The sequence below is a fragment of the Hyla sarda genome, chromosome 9 (genome assembly GCF_029499605.1).
Source record: "Hyla sarda isolate aHylSar1 chromosome 9, aHylSar1.hap1, whole genome shotgun sequence".
NCBI classification, from domain to species: domain Eukaryota; kingdom Metazoa; phylum Chordata; class Amphibia; order Anura; family Hylidae; genus Hyla; species Hyla sarda.
Window position 1 is genome coordinate 83,356,291 of NC_079197.1, and position 15,386 is coordinate 83,371,676.

General features: G+C 41.8%; 1 protein-coding gene and 1 long non-coding RNA gene across 3 annotated transcripts in view; one reads left to right on the forward strand and one right to left on the reverse strand.

Moving 5' to 3' along the window:
• SLC16A2 (solute carrier family 16 member 2) overlaps window positions 1-15,386 on the reverse strand; it is a 226,558-nt gene that overhangs the window by 28,442 nt on the left and 182,730 nt on the right. The gene's annotated exons all lie outside the window — the stretch shown is intronic.
• The window catches only part of LOC130292046 (uncharacterized), a 52,662-nt gene that overhangs the window by 7,830 nt on the left and 29,446 nt on the right, over window positions 1-15,386 (forward strand). Inside the window, exons 2-3 of one of the 2 annotated variants that reach the window (XR_008848066.1) lie at window positions 4,791-4,848; window positions 5,943-6,998. This is a non-coding gene — a long non-coding RNA (uncharacterized LOC130292046). Of the gene's footprint in view, window positions 1-4,790; window positions 4,849-5,942; window positions 6,999-15,386 lie in introns of those variants that run through there. The other variant, XR_008848067.1, reaches the window with a different exon arrangement.

Sequence of the window (15,386 nt, forward strand, 5' to 3'; positions counted from 1 at the left end):
GCAAAAGGTGGCATAACAAGGTATTGAGTATGTCACAATTAGAGATGAGCGAATCGAACCGGACGAAGTTGAATTTGTTCCGAATTTCATGAAAAATTCTATTTGGACCGAATCTGAACTTCGACTCGATTCAAAATAATGAATTTTTTCATTAGCGACACCTGCTGCAATTGTCCTGTATAATCTATAGATGCAAGCGGCTTTCTCCTGCGCTCGCATCTCTGCAATAGAGCACACTCTGCTCCATGCTGGGAGCTGTAGTACCTGCATTAATAGACAGATCGCAGCTGGTGTCACTTCTGACACCTGTTGCGATCTGTCTTGCAGGTAAGGAAAGATCACAGTGGGTGTCACTCCTGACATCCGCTGCGATCGTCCTGTATAATGTATAGATGCGGGCGGCCTGTCTGTTCCATGCTGGGAGTAGTAGTACTACCTAAAAAATTTAATTGTAATTCTTGAATTCCAGTTGTCTCCGCTTGCAATCACAGTGGTTGCAGCTGGGACCGGCAGGGAGACACTGGGACCGTATTAATGGAAGAAAGAAAATTTTGAAATATACAGTAGCTGCTCTAATTGGAGCACATTAAGGATAATTGAATAATGAGACCCCAGCCAATTAAGGTCAAATAGGTAATAGAACATCAAAGGAATGTAGATCAAGTGGTTTGACCTCAATTGCCTGTGGTTTCATTATTTAAAATAAGGTCTTTCCCTCCTACTTCCTGTTCTTCATCCATCTGTCTGCTGTGTGAGCGAATTTTATATTTTATATATATATATATATATATATATATATATATATATCTCTATAGATGACAAATACATACATATATATACACAGTCATGGCCATAAATGTTGGCACCCCTGAAATTTTTCTAGAAAGTATTGAAGTATTTCTCACAGAAAATGATTGCAGTAACACATGTTTTGCTATACACATCTTTATTCCCTTTGTGTGTATTGTAACTAAACCAAAAAATGGAGAAAAAAAAGCAAATTAGACAATGTCACACCAGACTCCAAAAATGGTCTGGACAAAATTATTGGCACCCTTTCAAAATTGTGGAAAAATAAAATTGTTTCAAGCGTGTGATGCTCCTTTAAACTCACCTTGGGCAAGTAACAGGGGTGGGCAATATAAAAATCATACCTGAAAGCAGATTAAAAGAAGAGAAGTTCACTTAGTCTTTGCATTGTGTGTCTGTGTGTGCCACACTAAGCATGGACAACAGAAAGAGGAGAAGAGAACTGTCTGAGGACTTGAGAACCAAAATTGTGGAAAAATATCAACAATCTCAAGGTTACAAGTCCATCTCCAGAGATCTAGATTTGCATTTGTCCACAGTGCGCAATATTATGAAGAAGTTTGCAACCCATGGCCCTGTAGCCAATCTCCCTGGGCAAGTACAGAAGAGAAAAATTTATGACAGGTGTCAATGAAGGATAGTCCGGATGGTGGATAAGCAGCCCCAAACACCTCTGTCCCCCGCCTCCTAGTGCGCGCCGGAGCTTTGAAATTTAAAGGGCCAGTGCGCCCGTAATTAGTGTTCACACCTGTACCTTTCTTATAAAAGTTTTTGCTCCTCCCTAGTACCCCTACCGGATCTTTGTTTGCTTTGCGCCTTAGAGAAAGAAGTCCTTGTAATTCCTTGCCATGTACCAGACCTTTGTATTCCGTGACCCGACCGTGATTCTAGCCACCAGCCTATTGACCTTCTGCTACCCTGCTGACTACGCTCCTGTGCGGCCTGCCCTGACCTCTAGCCTGCCTGACTATGTCCTGCCTATTCCTTTGGTACCACGCTTCTCCTCAGCTGCCTGTGTGGTCGAGTCGTGCCAAGGGGAGTGACCTGGGTGTCGCCTGCCGCAGCAAGTCCAACCCGCTTTGCGGCGGGCTCTGGTGAAAACCAGCGGCACCTTAGACTCCGCTCCCTGGAATGGCCCGCGTCATCTGCCACACAGGTCCAGCGAATCCACTACATCACCTGTTCCAGACTACCGTGGTATTTCGGATCTACTACTCCCTGGGTACCTGCCACAGTCAAGCAGCAGAATCACTGATCAATGGTTTCCTATGAGAAACCAGTGATGAATGTAAAAGATCAGTGTGTGCAGTGTTATAGCCCCCCTATGGGAGTGAATAAAGATCATTTAACACTTCCCCTAATAAAAGTTTGAATCACCCTCCTTTTCCCATTTAAAAAAAAAAAAAACTGTGTAAATAAAAAACAAACATGTGGTATCGCCGCGTGCGGAAATGTCCGAATTATAAAAATATATAATTAATTAAACCGCACAGTCAATGGCGTACGTGCAAAAAAATTACAAAGTCTAAAATAGTGCATTTTTGGTCACTTTTTATATAATGAAAAAATGAATAAAAAGCGATCAACAAGTCTAATCAATACAAAAATGGTATCGCTAAAAACTTCATATCACGGCGCAAAAAATTAGCCCTCATACTGCCCCATATGCGGAAAAATTAAAAAAGTTATAGGGGTCAGAAAATGACAATTTTAAACGCACACATTTTCCTGCATGTAGTTATTTTTTTCAGAAGTACAACAAAATCAAACCTATATAAGTAGCCCCCAAAATTTACAAAATGGCGTTTTTTTTTTTCAATTTTGTCTCACAATGATTTTTTTTTCCGATTCGCCGTAGATTTTTGGGTAAAATGACTGATGTCATTACAAAGTAGAATTGGTGGCGCAAAAAATAAGCCATCATATGGATTTTTAGGTGCAAAATTGAAAGAGTTATGATTTTTTTAAGGTAAGAAGGAAAAATTAAAGTGCAAAAACGGAAAAAAACCCTGGTCCTTAAGGGGTAAAGAACGAAAATAATGAATTGATAATGGTAATAATGAAGCAGTGAATTTTCTGGTCCCTGCCAGCTCCCGAAAATTGAAAGACAAAAAAGAAACAAATTGTTAATTTTTAACCCCTTAAGGCCCCTGGGTTTTTCCGTTTTTGCACTTTAATTTTTTCCTCCTTACATTTAAAAAATCATAACTCTTTCAATTTTGCGCCTAAAAATCCATATGATGGCTTATTTTTTGTGCCACCAATTCTACTTTGTAATTAAATCAGTCATTTTACCCAAAAATGTATGGCGAAACGGAAAAAAATCATTGTGCAACATAATTGAAGAAAAAAAGCCATTTTGTAACTTTTGGGGGCTTCCTTTTCTACACAATAATTTTTTTGGTAAAAATCACAGCTTATCTTTTTTCTGTAGGTCCATATGATTAAAATGATACCCTACTTATGCAGGTTTGATTTTGTTGTACTTCTGAAAAAAATCATAACTACATGCAGGAAAATGTATACATTTAAAATTGTCCTCTTCTGACCCCTATAACTTTTTAATTTTTTCCACGTATGGGGCGGTATGATGGCTCATTTTTTTGCGCTGTGATCTGTAGTTTTTAGCTGTCCCTTTTTTTTTGCATTGATCGGACTTATTGATCCCTTTTTATACATTTTTTCATGATATAAAAAGTGACCAAAATATGCTATTTTGGACTTTGAAATTTTACGCGCGTACGCTATTGACCTTGCGGTTAAATTAATTATATATTTTTATAATTCGGACATTTCTGCACACGGCTATACCACAAATGTTTAAATTTTATTTACACGCTTTTTTTAAAAATGGGAAATGATTCAAACTTTTATTAGGGAAGGGGTTAAATGATCTTTATTAACTTTTTTTTCACTTTTTTTTTTTGTAATGTTATAGCTCCCATAGGGGGCTATAACACTGCACACACTGCTCTTTTACATTGATCAATGGTTTCTCATAGGAAACCATTGATCAATGACTGCTGCTTGACTGCTCATGCCTGGATCTCAGGCACTGAGCAGTCATTCGGCAATCGGACACCAGGAGGCAGGTAGGGGGACCCTCTTCGTGTCCTACAGCTGTTCGGGATGCCGCAATTTCACGGTGGCAATCCCAACAGCCCCCTGAGCTAACCGGCATTAGTTTAGTTTCCCTTTAGACGCGGCAATCAACTTTGAACACCACGGGATAATAGTCTACAACAAATTGGCCCCTAGGGGTCAAGAAAAAAAGCCTCTATGTTACATGTGTCACACAAAATATTAAAACTTAGCTTTTATTGTGAACCAAGATAATAATGTGAGGAACAAAATACTAAAATCAAAGCTCCACTGTACTCATATATGTCTATGAGATAAGCCTATCAGTTGTGGGTGGGAATACCCTATTTTTAGGGCTATATGTTGAAACTGATCTCATATAACATTAGATCCTTGAGGTAACAGTTCAAGAGTGGTACCTATTACAACAGTCACAATAAACTCAGTTAAACCACTATTGGATGTGGTGGTATTAAGATCTTGAATCTCCCCTCAATGAGGTATAGGGAGGTCCCAAACCTCAGCACCAACCACCAGCCGTGCACTGCAGGTGTGTGCTATACAACTGAATTTATACAGCAACTTTAAAGCGACATGGCGTACAGTGGAGTTGCTAATTAAAATACGGAGCTGTCACCCCCGACATGTTTTGCCACTTTGGTGGCTTTATCAAGGAGACAAACTGACAGCATTGAGTGCCAAAGCTAAAATGAGCCTTTTTATATGGTGCCTCCCTGATTGTTTAGCACCATAGACCAATCAAGGACCTTATTACTTAGGGCCAATCTCTACAGTGTTTGCAAACCTATTCCAGCCATTTACTATACAATATACTGCACGAAGGTGTCTATATCGTTATATTGACTCAATGGTGGTGTATTTCTACTTTTCTTGTGCAGATTGGAAAAAGGTGCCCTAGGATTCGGTGGACCATTCTCATTTTCCTCTAAGAGCGAGGTAAGTGTTTCAATAACCTATTTGTCTCTCTGACGAATACCCCCTTCTGTCCTTGCTTGTATGGTATGGTACTTGTGCAAAGCTAACTTCTGACCAATCAAATTGACATCCTTCACCCAGGAGAATAGATCAAATTTAGGGGTAGGTTTAAAGGATAGGCCTTTTTGAGAGTATAGTGATTTCATCCTGTGTGAGTATTTTCTTGGACAGGTTAATAACTTGTAATCTGTTCTCCACAGGAGTTACTCTCAGGTCATCCTTTACCTTTGTATCCCTAAAAAAGTTTCCCAGTGGAGGTGCAATTGCATAACTGGGTGTAATCGGTGGATTTGCAGCTCCACTGGGAAATGAGAGTGGTCCACCGAATCCTTGGGCACCTTTTTCCAATCTGCACAAGAAAAGTAGAAATACACCACCATTAAGTCAATATAACAATATAGACACCTTCATGCAATTGGTAACACAAGATCTGGGCAAAATTAAGTCCAACAAGAATAGTAGACCAGACAACTTGAATACATCTGAGTGGGTGGCCCTGCAATCACTCCAGAGAGATGACCAAATTGAAGTAACATTTGGTCTATTATTATTCCCTTTTGTCCACACGTTACCCTCGTATTTACGAGACACAAAGGACATGACATGAAAACTTAGTGATGTTGCTGTGCAGGACGGTACATGCCTGGCTAGTCTAGATGTGGAAGCCCTGTACAGCAGCATAAAACACGAATTGGGCATTAAAGCCGTCACTCATTTTTTAAGCACTAAAGGCACACAGCATCACGCACACAATGGATTTGTTTTATCCCTTTTAAATTTCGCTCTTACGCATAATTTCATCACATTCAACGGCAAATATTACCAAATAAAGGGTTCTGCAATGGGCACGGTTTGTGCACCTACATATGCAAATTTATTTTTAGGATGGTGGGAGGATACTATTGTTTTCAATGAGGGTCGTTTTATAGACGACATTTTGATTTTGTGGGATGGTGGTAGGGAACTTTTTCATGAGTTTGTCTCAGTTCTGAATCACAATCAGATTGGGATGATGTTCACATCTGAGTTTGGTTATAACTCCATTCATTTTCTAGATCTCACCATTAAGATCGACAGTGGCAGCTGCATTCAAACATCTATCTTTTATAAAGAAACAGCAGTCAACAGTCTCCTGGAATGGGGGAGTTGGCATCCAAAACCTTTAAAGTGAGGAATATCGGTAGGACAATTCCTTAGGATCAGGCGGAATTGCTTCGAGGAACGGAGTGAAATGCAGAACCGAAGGTTATTCGATGCATTGGCACCTTTGACAATAAGTCAGACCAAGTCATGAATATCATGAGGAGGTACTGGCCGATTCTTAGAGCAGATGAGGACTTGAAAACAGTGTTAAACACTTATCCGAGCATTACATATCGGAGGGGTTCTAACTTGAGACCTAGTGGTTCACAGCCACTTTAACAAACAGAAAAAAGATGCATGGCTAAAAAATTCGAACATGGGCACCTGCCCTTGTGGACAATGCTCTTTCCGCTCATTTGTCACTCGGCGGAGAGAGTTTACAAATCCAACAGACAGTCGGATATACAAACTATATGACTTTATCAATTGCAAGTGTGTGGGGATTGTGTATGTTTGCGCATGCCCAAAATTATACGTGGGTAAAACCCGCCAGGAATTCAGACGTCGGATTTCGAAACATCTTAGCGGTATCAGAACGGGCGCAGATACCCCTATAGCTCGGCACGTTCGAGATATACATAAAAATAGTTTACGATTTTGGGGGCTGAGACAGATCAAAATGGGACAAGGTGGAAATTTTGAAAATATCCTCCTGAAAGTGGAGTCCAAATGGATTTTTCGCCTAAAAACCCTGAATCCACATAGCCTAAATGAGGGCTTTAAAGGGGTATTCCAGGCCAAAACTTTTTTGTATATTTCAACTGGGTCCGGAAAGTTAAACAGGTTTTTAAATTACTTCTATTAAAAAATTCTTAATCCTTCCAATAGTTATTAGCTTCTGGAATACCCCTTTAATTATATGGCCTTTATCTAATAAGGCCCTGTGAATAAGGGGATGGGAACAGTATCCTGTTGGTTTGGAAAATGTCCGAGTAATAAACAAATATCTATTCGACTGTTCACCTATAGTCAAGTGTTGTCTGCTGCCAGCCACACTATAAATTAGACAGATACAATAATATAGTAATTTAATACCACGATTTTGCTAGTAGAGGAATGTGAGTGCCGGTGCTTATGAGCCTAATACTATATGGTCCCAAGGGATTTCCTCCCCCTCCCCTCCCTCTCTTTTGAGATAATACCTCTTACCTCCATCTATATATATATATATTTTTTTTAATATTTTTTTTTACACATCTGTAAGAATAATAATAGCCGTATGTCACATAAGGAGGAATCAAGATCTGACTGTTTGTAAATCTTAATACAATATTGTATTCATTATTTGGTTTAATATCCTTTTAAAAGAATAATAGTACCTGGTAGGTAGCATTATATGCCCTATATAATATATTAAGTCATACATAAGACATATATAAAAACACCGAGTGATCAACATTTAAGAAGATCAGTACCTAGTTATATATTAGTCTTATTACAACACTAAAATGGAGTGAGTAATCACCTTATAAATATAGCTTAAAGAACTAATATTAAACAAAAATATATACAAGTATAGAAAATTCTCTTTTATTAACTAACCCACGGGAGGTACATGGGTATGACCGTTTATGCTGGTACACGTAGATCACCAAGACACATCTTTTTCATTATGAACCACCTACCGTAGGCTTTAATGCAGACATCCAGGTCCGAAATAGTTAACTCCTATTGCTTCCTAAACTTGAGCATCGCGACCTGACAGCCTCGCTCACACGCATGCGCACATTGCGCCAGCATGACCTGTGATTACAACTTCACAGGATCGCACGGCCGGTCATGTAGTCAGGGTTGATGACGGCGGGCCATGTGATCGTGGCTGATCACATGACCGGCCGATACAGGAAGCATACAGACGTAAACACAACGGAAGGCAGGTATATGCCCCTGAACACAGATTGGTCCATCTGACCTTGGTACCAGGTGGACAGTTACCTCCACTGGCGTGTGACATCATTTACAAGCGGCAATTGGATTGGCTCATAAACATCACGGCCAGTATATTGTATAGTAAATGGCTGGAGTAGGTTTGCAAACACTGTAGAGATTGGCCTAAGTAATAAGGTCCATGATTGGTCTATGGTGCTAAACAATCAGGGAGGCACCATATAAAAAGGCTCATTTTAGCTTTGGCACTCAATGCTGTCAGTTTGTCTCCTTGATAAAGCCACCAAATTGGCGAAACATGTCGGGGGTGAAAGCTCCGTATTTTAATTAGCAACTCCACTGTACGCCATGTCGCTTTAAAGTTGCTGTATAAATTCAGTTGTATGGCACACACCTGCAGTGCACGGCTGGTGGTTGGTGCTGAGGTTTGGGACCTCCCTATACCTCATTGAGGGGAGATTCAAGATCTTAATACCACCACATCCAATAGTGGTTTAACTGAGTTTATAGTGACCGTTGTAATAGGTACCACTCTTTGAGTGACCTTGAACTGTTACCTCAAGGATCTAATGTTATATCAGATCAGTTTCAACATATAGCCCGAAAAATAGGGTATTCCCACCCACAACTGATAGGCTTATCTCATAGACATATATGAGTACAGTGGAGCTGTGATTTTAGTACTTTTTGTTCCTCATGTTATTATCTTTGTTCACAATAAAAGCTAAAGTTTTAATATTTTGTGTGACGCATGTAACATAGAGGCTTTTTTCTTGACCCCTAGGGGCCAATTTGTTGTAGACTATATTACCTCTACATATCGCCGCTGTGGCACCGCGCTATCATTACTGCACAGAGCGAGTACTCTCTGTGCGTAATGACGAGCGATACAGGGGACGGAGCAGCGTGACGTCATGGCTCCGCCCCCTCATGACATCACGGCCCGTCCCCTTAATGCAAGTCTATGGCAGGGGGCATGACTACCGCCACGCCCCCTTCCATAGACTTGTATTGACGGGGGCGGGCTGTGACGTCACGAGGGGCAGAGCCGTGACGTAACGATGCTCCGGCCCCTGTATTGCCCGTCATTACGTGCAGAGCGAACTAGCTCTGCGCAGTAATGATAACGGGGTGCCGCAGTGGAGATCCCCGGGGTCCCCAGCAGCGGCACCCCGGCGATCTGACATCTTATCCTTTGGATAGGGGATAAGATGTCTAGGGGCGGAGTACCCCTTTAAGGGGTTAATAGCACACGGCACCGCGATCAGTGCCGCCTGCTATTTGCCATGGGTCGTGGCCGTTGTTAGGGCCGTGGCCCTGCGTTATTGAACGGGAGCGGACTCATGACGTACCGGTACGTCATGGGTCCTTAAGAGGTTAAACAGGAATCAATTTATGTGGGCGGGCAGGGACCTAAAAATTTAGCCGACAATAATAAAAATTTAGAAAGGGGCCATTCAAATGTAAAAATAATATATTTTTTATAAATAATTTTTAATTTTTTTAATTAATAATGCATTTTTAATATTGTGTTTAATAAAGTGTGTGTGTTTCACTTTTTTTCTCTATTTTTTTTTACATTGTTTAGGTGGTATTACTACTACTCCCAGCATGGAACAGACTGTTCCATGATGGGAGCTGTAGTACCTGTACTAATAGACAGATCGCCCTGGGTGTTAATTCCTGACACCCGATGCAATTGTCCTTTCTATTGCCGAGATGGAGAGGCTTTCTCCTGCGCTCGCATCTCTGCACTATACTCCGGCCGGCCAGTGATGTGCATAGCATTCACATCACTTATTCATATTTCCCACAGAGAGGTGTGAATGGCCACATGGTTCCAGCCAATCACAGATCTCGGCAGGAAATATGAATAATAGGTATTTATATGGCATATACTCATACTACAGTGGGACCAGAGAAGAGCGGCCACCCGCATCTATACATTATATAGGATGATGGCAGGAGGACACCCACTGTGATCTTTCCTTATCTGCAGGTACTACTGCTCCCAACATAGAACACACATTATCAGAATCATTATGACACATTCAAACCTCTAGCAGGAATAGCTGAAAGTGCATACTTTCATTGTTTGTAGACTTCATTCAGGGCTCTAGAATCAAAGCATTCCCCTAACTCACTTGTGAGCCATTGCTAATTGTTTGAGCATCTCTGCTTTGCATCAGGACACACTTGAAAACATTCAAAGAAATTGGCACATAATAATAATTTGGGTTATGTGAATAAAGCCCTAAGTTTATTTTTTAAATGGGAGAGCACTGCTCTAAAATGTGTTTAATAAAAATGACCCAAGAATTTATCTACTCTATTAAAAGGTAAGTTAACCTTATATTAAAACAGAGAAAAAAAAGCAAAATGCTAAATCTGCTTTCTCCTGATCTTCACGACATTTTGAAAAGACCAATGAAGGAAATGTCTACTGCTGAGTGCTCTACAACTAGTGATACAAACGATATACTGCTGGGGAAGGCATAAAAAAAAAAAAAAAAAAAAAAAAAAAACACCACATGCATCTTACATAAATAAATGTACGTCAATTACATCAAAAGGTTTTGTGCTCTTTGGCATACTATTATGTCATAGCTGAGAAAATGTGCCCAAGTGATCACATCACAAGTGCATGTATCGTATGTCTTAGGGGGGATTAAACTGGCAGAGTCACTGGTAGAGAAGGATCTGGGTGTACTTGTAGATCACAGACTACAGAATAGCATGCAATGTCAGGCTGCTGCTTCCAAAGCCGGCAGGATATTGTCATGTATCAAAAGAGGCATGGACTCAAGGGACAAGGACATAAAACTCCCCCTTTATAAAGCATTTATAAAGTCTTTTCACAACAATTCCAGAATAAATGGGATACAGCTTTATCAGAGTGCTCTCAAAAATTGATCTCCTATATTATGGAGGAAGAAGAGCTGGAGCTAAAAGCTATCGAAACTGAGATGCAAGATGTGAAAAATAAACTTGAACCATTCCAAAACAACGATAACTATAAAGTGTTGGAACTAAAAGTTACACAAAAAACTACAGAATTGGAAAATAAAATCATGGACATTAAAAAAGGAAAATTCAACCGAGACACCCTGGATTATCAGAAAGATGAAATATACACATGGGCCATACATAAAACATCGGACTATGAACACAATGCACCAAAATCCATTTTGAGGAATGGGAATAAAAAGAGGAATTACCGGAAGAGAAACCGCAAGGTAAAACGCAGAGTGAGTTTTTCCGATGTGGATAGCGCCCAGGAAATATCCTCATCAAATGAAAGCTTGTCTACCTCGTCCCGGAAATCCAACCCAACCACATCTGGTGTTAATCGTGAGCAATTGGGGTTTCGTCACGCAAACGTACGCGGAGAGGAGGAAGGAAGCGTGGATGCAAGCGGCTATGCCCTCCGGTCCAAGACACCGCACAAAAAGTGAGTGAAACCGTACTGAATCTCTCTGCATCTATCATCACCTCTGCACAATTATCTGCCCTCAGTAAGGGACTTAATTATGTTCCAACATGTGACTTTAACCTGTTTGCCACTATATTGGATGTAAACAGGTGGGCACGGAAATTGACTTTGCACAAACATTTTTCCCTTATACCTAAATCTCCAAGATATGAGCCGGACACGGACACTCACAGTGATGATACACATGTTTATGAGGGTATAGTTGGAAATTATGTTGGTGCGTGTGTTGATTTTGCTGATCAAAGAAATATACTTACATTAAGAGCATTGAACATTGAATCGTCTACATTTTGTGATGAGGGACAAGGAGTCACTACTTGTAATAGGGATTTCTATCCTGTAGCGTCACGCCCTCCTGCCCTGGACAGATTTCAGGAACTAGTGGAAAAAGATTTAGTGGAATTACACGAAGAGGTTAAGAGTAGAAAAAATACACATGGTTCCAATCTGTCCAGGGCAGAAAAAGCAGCCGTACAGGAATTAAAATACAACAAAAATGTGATCATCCGGAATTCAGATAAAGGTGGATGTATAGTTGTTTTAGATGTGGGTCTGTATGAGAAATTTAATATGAATATGTTATCAGACCAATCCACATACAGACAGCTCAAGGGTGATCCTACAAGCTGTTGTCAGGCTGCATTAAACAGATTATTGGAGGAAGGTCTCCAAATGGGTATCTTGGATAACAAAATGAAGGAATATTTGATGGTCAGGAATCCTGTCACCCCAGTCTTCCACTCTCTCCCCAAGGTCCACAAAGGGGTTTTTCCACCTCCCCTTCGCCCTATTGTGGTCGGTATTGGATCCCTTGGGGAGAGACTGGGGGACTGGGTTGACAGTTATTTACAATCCCTCACTAAGGTCACACTCAGCTATATTAGGGATACTAAACATGTCTTACAGGTAATGGAGGGTATTAGGTGGGATTCCGCATGTGCATGGGCCACATGTGATGTGATCTCCCTTTATCCATCCATTCCCTGGCCAGAGGGCATTAGAGCGTTGGCAAAACACATGGATACATATAGCCGATACTCCCCTGGTTTGAAGGAATTTATTTTAATGGCCACTGAATTTTTGTTGAGAAATAATTACTTCATGTTTGATGGCCGATTTTTTCTTCAAACCAGGGGAGCATCGATGGGGGCAAAATACTCCCCATCTTTTGCCAATATCTTTATGAGCCAGTGGGAAGAGGAGGTGATCTTTTCAAACAGTAATCCATATAAAAAACGGATAAAATGGATGGGGAGATATATAGACGATCTCATTTTTGTGTGGGAAGGTTCGGAATTGGAGTTTAAGGAGTTTGTACAATACATTAATTATAACAATCTTAACCTCTCCTTCACTTATACTTTTTCACAGAGAAGCATATCCTTTCTGGATGTGTGTTTTTCTGTGGAAAACAATGAGATTGTGGTGGCCCCCTATAGAAAGGAAAACACGGGAAATTCAATCCTACAAGCTACATCGTGCCATCCCCAACATGTTCTCCGCAACATCCCCTATGGGGAATGGTGCAGATTAAGACGTAATTGTAGCAAACAAGATACGTTTATACAGGAATCGGATCTGCTCTTTAATAGGTTACGGGAAAGAGGATATCACCCGGAGACACTCAATAAGGCTAGAAACAGAGCGGCCAAATTAAATAGACAGGACCTTATTGCACATAATACAAAAGACAAGGAATAAGCAACGAGACAGGACAGGGCTCATCCCCCTTTCTTTATTACACAGTATAGCAAACAATTTCATAAAATCAGTAATATCATTGAGAAAAATTTACCTATACTGCATCAAGACACTGTCTTATATAATCTTTTACAGGACAACTTCAAAATGGTGTCCAAAAGAGGTCCCTCTTTGGGATCCATTCTATCACCTAGTATGTTTTGTGGTGCTGACAACAAACATACGGGTACGAACTGGTTGGTACATGCAGGTAACTGGAAGTGTGGGCACAATGTCTGTATCACTTGCAGTTACATGCATGTTAACAAAGAATTTAAATCATATTCAAATACTAAAACTTTTGTCTTGAAGGATTATGTTAATTGCAATACAAAAAGTGTTGTTTACCTAGCGTCCTGCACATCTTGCCAATGCCAGTATGTAGGTTGCACCATGAACTCCCTGAAGACTCGGATACGCAGGCACATATCTGATGCAAGGAATATTTGGTCATTTAATAGTAATATTTCTGCGTTGTCCAGGCATTTCAGGGATGTTCATGGAGGCAACATGAGTACTCTACAAATTATGGGCATAGAAAAAGTCAGGAAACTGAGACGGGGTGGAGATCTAAGGAGGATGGTTCTCAACAGGGAATCTTTCTGGATATTCATGTTAGACACGAGGGAGCCTCATGGGTTAAATTTGAGACAAGACCTTATACTAACGTTTTAATAATGAAAGCAACTAGTTAATATGGTCTATTTATTTAGCCAGCCTACAATTTTACTTGTGAAACTAAAGTATTAGTGCAATTGAATTTTGTGGCTTTCTTGTATACTCGTGTATTGAACACCATGTCTATCGATGTATAACGGTCATAGTACTTTGTGATCAATTCCATGCCGGATTTTTTAGATGATCCACCACTTTACTGCTCAGATCATGTGATTCTTATGTGTTTTATTATAAAAGGACACAATGCTGTAAAGTTTTTATGCCATGACTAAGGGCTTTTTAGCCTGAAACGCGTAGGCTCTAAGCTCCTCGATATGCTGTTTGTTATTTTTGTACCTCAATAAACAAGTTTTTACCTGCCTTCCTGGTGCTGGACATCTTCCGTTTTCTACTATTGCACGTAGAAGGGAACGCCACCCTGCCGGTCTGCAGCACAGAAGCCAGGATACGGGGATAGAGCAGTACCTTTGCACTGTTGTTTATAAAGCATTGGTACGGCCTCACCTGGAATATGCTGTTCAGTTTTGGGCACCTGTCCATAAAAGGGACACTGCGGAGTTGGAAAGGGTGCAGAGATGCGCAACTAAACTGTTACACCGAGCGCTCCGGGTCCCCGCTCCTCCCCGGAGCGCTCGCAACATCCTCGCTACGGCAGCGCCCCGGTCAGACCCACTGACCGGGTGCGCTGCGATACCGCCTCCAGCCGGGATGCGATTCGCGATGCGGGTGGCGCCCGCTCGCGATGCGCACCCCGGCTTCCGTACCTGACTCGTTCTCCCTCGGTCCTGTCCCGGCGCGCGCGGCCCCGCTCCCTAGGGCGCGCGCGCGCCGGGTCTCTGCGATTTAAAGGGCCACTGCGCCACTGATTGGCGCAGTGGTTCCAATTAGTGTCTTCACCTGTGCACTCCCTATGTAAACCTCACTTCCCCAGCACTCCCTCGCCGGATCTTGTTGCCCTTGTGCCTAGTGAAAGCGTTCCCTTGTGTGTTCCTAGCCTGTGTTCCAGACCTCCTGCCGTTGCCCCTGACTACGATCCTTGCTGCCTGCCCCGACCTTCTGCTACGTCCGACCTTGCTTCTGTCTACTCCCTTGTACCGCGCCTATCTTCAGCAGTCAGAGAGGTTGAGCCGTTGCTAGTGGATACGACCTGGTCACTACCGCCGCAGCAAGACCATCCCGCTTTGCGGCGGGCTCTGGTGAATACCAGTAGTGACTTAGAACCGGTCCACTAGCACGGTCCACGCCAATCCCTCTCTGGCACAGAGGATCCACCTCCTGCCAGCCGGCATCGTGACAGTAGATCCGGCCATGGATCCCGCTGAAGTACCTCTGCCAGTTGTCGCTGACCTCACCACGGTGGTCGCCCAGCAGTCACAACAGATAGCGCAACAAGGCCACCAGCTGTCTCAACTGACCGTGATGCTACAGCAGCTACTACCACAGCTTCAGCAATCATCTCCTCCGCCAGCTCCTGCACCTCCTCCGCAGCGAGTGGCCGCTTCAGGCCTACGACTATCCTTGCCGGATAAATTTGATGGGGACTCTAAGTTTTGCCGTG